A 5,777-nucleotide genomic window follows, 5' to 3' on the forward strand; every position below is an offset into this window, starting at 1 on the left:
ACCCACAGTGTGATGATTACTGGGACGGGCTGTGGCTGCAAACCCCATCCACCAATAGTGGGAGTGAGAGGCAGCCATGGTGGGTGCCACCCTGCAGCCCACCTGGCGCATAGCAAAGTGTACAACTTCAGGGCTCAGCAGGAATGACCAGTTTTCTACCATTAGTGCTGGTCATTGTGGAACTAGAAGTCCCAGCATAACTTGCACTTACTGGTTTTTGAGGTGTGCTATGTTATAAACATCACATTTTACAAGCAGAAGCGGGGCTGCATGTTACCTCTTCCTGTTCTTGTGCAGGAAGTTTATTTATTTTACTCACTGTTATTTCCACAGACATCATCACTGTCCCCATCGGGGCTCACAATCTACATTCCCTATCAGTATATCCGTGGAGACCCCTATAAGCTCCTTGCAGATGTTGTCCTTGGTGGGATTTGAACCCCGGCGCTGCACAGCACTAGTGCTAACCACTGAGCCACCATACCGTGCTAACCACTGAGCCACCATGCTGAGCTGAGGTGTTTCTCGTGTGCCAGCCTCTGACTTGTAGTGCCCCCCGATGACGTAACTTGAAGGCTGTTTTCTCCAGCATAAAATCTCCCAAAAGGGTCCGCAGCTATTCCAGGTCTTTAATAGGAAGTGTCTCGTTATAAAGACTCCAAGGCCGGCTGCAATCGCACACCATTCACCCTCTATATCAACAGGCCTGATGCTTCTAAACTATCTTTATAAAAGAGGTTCTTCAGCAGCTGCAGTGTGCTTTACACCAGGGGTGGACAGAGACAGAAGATGGCCCTCATAAAAGAAGAGTATGTGGGTCCTTTGGAGTCTAAGGGCAGGTACAGACGAGCGTAGATTCTCCCATCCGAGAGAGCGGGGTAAATCAAACTCATCGGAGTGTGAGCACAGTGTGATCCGATTCTCTTGGATGTGGAGAAGATAGAGACAAAAAAAGTCTCCATTTTCTCCTTTGCGTCAGTCCATGGAAATCGGACTGCACTCAGATGTCATCCAAGTGCAGTCCTATTTTGTCCACACACTCATTGACTTGCATGGTCCAGTGTGATCCAAATATCAGATCAAACTCAGGCACGCAGTGATTCCTTTCCTCGGACATGTGCATGGCCCCATAGGATAATGTCGGTCCGAGTGCGATACGATGTTTTGTCGGATGGACACTTGGAGCAAAGATACGCCCGTCTGCGCGGGCATTAATGGTTCTCTATACCTCATTTCATGTGCTGCTTTGACGGTAGCAGTGGCCCCCTTACCTCTTGGGCCCCTGTTTGGCTGCACAGGTTGACAGCATGTTTATCTGCAGTCCTAGGTAGAATCACTGCTAACGTAGCACAATGAATACCCTATAACGAGTTTATTTTCGCTAGAAATACATGTATATAAATAAACTAAAAAAGTGTTCAAATGCTTTATACGTGAATATTTTTTTATCTGTTTGCAAACAATTCAGCAGCCACTTATTCTTTCACCAAAGGCAGTAAACTGGCTGAGCGTCTGCGAGGAAATGTCTGAACCTAATTATTTACCACTGGAGAGTTAAACTGTAACTTCTGTAAATTGCAGCATTAAAATGTATAGGGATCAATGTCCAATAGAAACTGCTGTACCCACTGCGGGGGACGAGAGGAAAAACTGGTAAGACGGGGCTACCCATGTGTATAGCAAAGGTTAAATTGGTTGTCAAAGATTACAGACTACGGATCTTAGGTCAGATCTTCGATCTCGGATTAGCGGGGATCCCACAATTTATAATGTGACCTCTGCAATCCGACCATAAGATCCTCTTCAGTACTGCAAAATTAGAAAAACATGGAAGCTTTCTGCCACCAAAAAACGCCACTCTTGTCTATGAACTGGTATTGCAGCTGTGACTGTATTGCAATACCAGTCTCAGCCATGAACAAATGGGGCGCTGTTTCTAGTATGTATGGGCTTATATGTTGCACAATGCCGGTATTGTATTTGTGAACCCATTGATGGCCTCCAGCCAAGGAATATGACTTAGCAAGGTAAGAAAACTATAAACACGCACAGGGAAGTGGTTACCGGAGCTCTGCCATTTATTACAGATGACACCTTATAGTGCCTGCGTAGCTACATCATTATATTTGTTTTCTGAAAAGATATGTGACATTCAGCATGCCCACCATGTCAACTCATATAGGGGCTGTCATCCAGCTTTTCCAGCCACCTGAGTAAAGGTACCTTCACACATAACGATATCGTTAACGATATCGTTGCTTTTTGTGACGTAGCAACGATATCGTTAAGGAAATCGTTCTGTGTGACAGCGACCAACGATCAGGCCCCTGCTGGGAGATCGTTGGTCGCTGAACAAAGTCCAGAACTTTATTTTGTCGCTGGATCTCCCGTGGACATCGCTGGATCGGCGTGTGTGACACCGATCCAGCGATGTCTTCACTGGTAACCAGGGTAAACATCGGGTAACTAAGCGCAGGGCCGCGCTTAGTAACCAGATGTTTACCCTGGTTACCAGCGTAAAAGTAAAAAAAAAACAAACACTACATACTTACCTACCGCTGTCTGTCCCCGGCGCTGTGCTTCTCTGCACTGGCTGTGAGCGTCGGTCAGCCGGAAAGCAGAGCGGTGACGTCACCGCTCTGCTTTCCGGCCGCTGTGCTCACAGCCAGTACAGGAGGAGTGCAGAGCACAGCGCCGGGGACAGACAGCGGTAGGTAAGTATGTAGTGTTTGTTTTTTTTTACTTTTACGCTGGTAACCAGGGTAAACATCGGGTTACTAAGCGCGGCCCTGCGCTTAGTAACCCGATGTTTACCCTGGTTACCCGGGGACTTCAGGATCGTTGGTCGCTGGAGAGCGGTCTGTGTGACAGCTCTCCAGCGACCAAACAGCGACGCTGCAGCGATCCGGATCGTTGTCGGTATCGCTGCAGCGTCACTTAATGTGAAGGGGCCTTAACACATCTAATCTCTGAGGAAATCTCATTTCAGGATCTCTTGCAACAGAGTAGATCTAGCCAGGAACAAGATATGGGGAGTCGGTCAATACTTCTTGGTATATCAATGACATCCAGTGCCGTGAAGCTTGTGGGGCACAATGCAAAATCTCCACCAGAACCCCCAATCCTAAGGCTGGGTTCACATTTGCATATGTGTGCGCAGCATATACCTGCTTACCGATCAAAATGCGTACATATATTTAACATTGTGTATGCAGAGAAATGTGTTAGCATGCGTTCGCATGCCGGTGCATACGCATGCATTTTTTCGTGGTGTGCGGTGAACGCAACATGTTGCACTTTTTGAGGCGTCAATTTAACACAGACGTACGCATGCGGATGAGTGCGTCAAAACAACCCATTACGGTCTATGGGAACGCCTTGGTACGCAAGGACATGCATACATGTCCAGAAAATGAGGTCACCACCTGCAAAATCCCTGATTATAACAGGGGGTCTGGAGACAGGTAGTCCATTACTCTCAAGACTCTGGATGGAAGCACAAGACTCAGGACAAGACTCTGGATATAAGTCTAGAAGCTTTGAAAATATATGTCTGTCTCTCTCACGGCATTCTGTACTCTGTACTTATGTTTTGTTTTCAGTTCCTTCTAGACTGTGTTTTTCCTGTCCTGGACTCCTTGCCTGGCTTGCTTCTCCGTCCGAGATTACCTGTTGTGGATTGCTTCTGTGGCCCTGTGTAAGTATGAATGTGTGTACTATGTTGCTCTGCCCAGTCTCTCACTCTGCCACACCTTTCGTCACTTTGTGTCCTATTTTTTCCTTTTTTCCTTGTAGACTGTGCAGTGCTACTGTCCCTGTTGAGCTTCTTTTCCGGTGCGGTGTTGCTGTCCCCATGTTGAGCTTCTTTTCCGGTGCGGTGCTGCTGTCCCTATGTTGAGCTGCTTTTCCGGTGCGGTGCTGCTGTCCCTATGTTGAGCTGCTTTTCCGGTGCGGTGCTGCTGTCCCCGTGTTGAGCTGCTTTTCCGGTGCGGTGTTCCTCTCCCTGTGTTGAGCTGCTTTTCCGGTGCGGTGTTGCTGTCCCCGTGTTGACCTTCTTTTCCGGTGCGGTGCTGCTGTCCTGTATTGAGCTGCTTTTTTGGTGCGATGCTGCTGTCCCGTATTGAGCTGCTTTTCCGGTGCGGTGCTGCTGTCCCCGTGTTGAGCTGCTTTTCCGGTGCGGTGTTGCTGTCCCTGTGTTGAGCTGTTTTTCCGGTGCGGTGCTGCTGTCCCTATGTTGAGCTGCTTTTCCGGTGCGGTGCTGCTGTCCCTATGTTGAGCTGCTTTTCTGGTGCAGTGCTGCTGTCCCCGTGTTGAGCTGCTTTTCCGGTGCGGTGTTGCTGTCCCTGTGTTGAGCTGTTTTTCCGGTGCGGTGCTGCTGTCCCTATGTTGAGCTGCTTTTCCGGTGCGGTGCTGCTGTCCCTATGTTGAGCTGCTTTTCTGGTGCAGTGCTGCTGTCCCCGTGTTGAGCTGCTTTTCCGGTGCGGTGTTGCTGTCCCTGTGTTGAGCTGTTTTTCCGGTGCAGTGCTGCTGTCCCTATGTTGAGCTGCTTTTCCGGTGCGGTGCTGCTGTCCCTATGTTGAGCTGCTTTTCTGGTGCGGTGCTGCTGTCCCCGTGTTGAGCTGTTTTTCCGGTGCGGTGCTGCTGTCCCCGTGTTGAGCTTCTTTTCCGGTGCGGTGTTGCTGTCCCCATGTTGAGCTGCTTTTCCGCTGCGGTGCTGCTGTCACCAGGTTGAGCTTCTTTTCCGGTGTGGTTCTGCTGTCCCCGTGTTGAGCTGCTATTCCGCTGCGGTGCTGCTGTCCCTGTATTGTGCTGCTGTTCTGGTGCTGTGCTGCCTGCTGTGCTGTTGGACTGCTGACTGTAATGTAAGCATTGGCCTTCAAATTTAATTGATTTTAAAACTACATTGCGTTTGTCTCTTTTAAACAAGTTACATTTTTCTTATCTGTTCTTTTCTGTAGTGTTTCACTTGACTGCTGCCTGCTCTTCAAACATGTCCTCCAGTGAAGACCTGACTGCTTCCCAGGCTGGAGATGACACTGATTATTTAATCACATTTGATATATTGATTGGTATGTATTGATTGGCAATACTACACAGGTGGTAAATCATGTATTTTCTTTACAGGAATCTTCTAGTGTGGAAGAGCAGGAGCAGTCGAGTGGAAATTAATCTTACCAGGGTCGTGGGGTTCAAATTTGTGAGGAGGAAAGGCAGGGTGTAAGTATTCTTTTCATTATCAGACTTGTAATTGGATTTTTTTTTCAGTTTCGTATATTTAAAACTGTAGTACTTAATTATTTTTTTCTTATTTTATATGATCTATAGGTGCGACAACGTGTGTAAGGTCAACATGTTATTGACAATGACCTACTCATTCCACTGGTTCAAGAGCGTGTAGCGTTGTGGGACCACCGTAGTCGTAATAATTCCGACTAAGTATTGATCCGACGACTCTAGGAAGAAGTGGCCAGATCGCTGTTGGAAGACTGGGACCATGCAAAGCCAAAAATAAGAAAGTATTTTCATAAGTGGTCTCTGTTTTGCTGTAAAAGGTTCTTGTGTTTTTTTTAAATTAATTTTTTTTTCTTACCCCTTCACAGTGAAGAGAGTAAAAGTTCATTGGCTTTCAAGGATATGAGAGGGGAGATTAGGGTTAAAAGTGTTTCTGCTCCAAAGCTTTCGAAGTATAAATACAATCCTATGCTGTCTTTTCTGAGGCCTGCGCTTGCTCAGCGAACGTGAGTATCTTTTCAGCTGTCTGACTATTATATAAACTT

At 47.4% G+C, this 5,777-nt stretch overlaps 1 long non-coding RNA gene across 1 annotated transcript; it reads left to right on the plus strand.

Moving 5' to 3' along the window:
• Window positions 1–3,601: 3,601 nt before the first annotated feature.
• Window positions 3,602–5,511, plus strand: LOC138658097 (uncharacterized). The gene is made up of 3 exons (XR_011317340.1): window positions 3,602–3,697; window positions 4,959–5,217; window positions 5,326–5,511. It is a non-coding gene; the product is annotated as an uncharacterized lncRNA (long non-coding RNA).
• The last annotated feature ends 266 nt before the right edge of the window (window positions 5,512–5,777 follow it).

The sequence above is a fragment of the Ranitomeya imitator genome, chromosome 1 (assembly GCF_032444005.1).
Source record: "Ranitomeya imitator isolate aRanImi1 chromosome 1, aRanImi1.pri, whole genome shotgun sequence".
NCBI classification, from domain to species: Eukaryota; Metazoa; Chordata; class Amphibia; order Anura; family Dendrobatidae; genus Ranitomeya; species Ranitomeya imitator.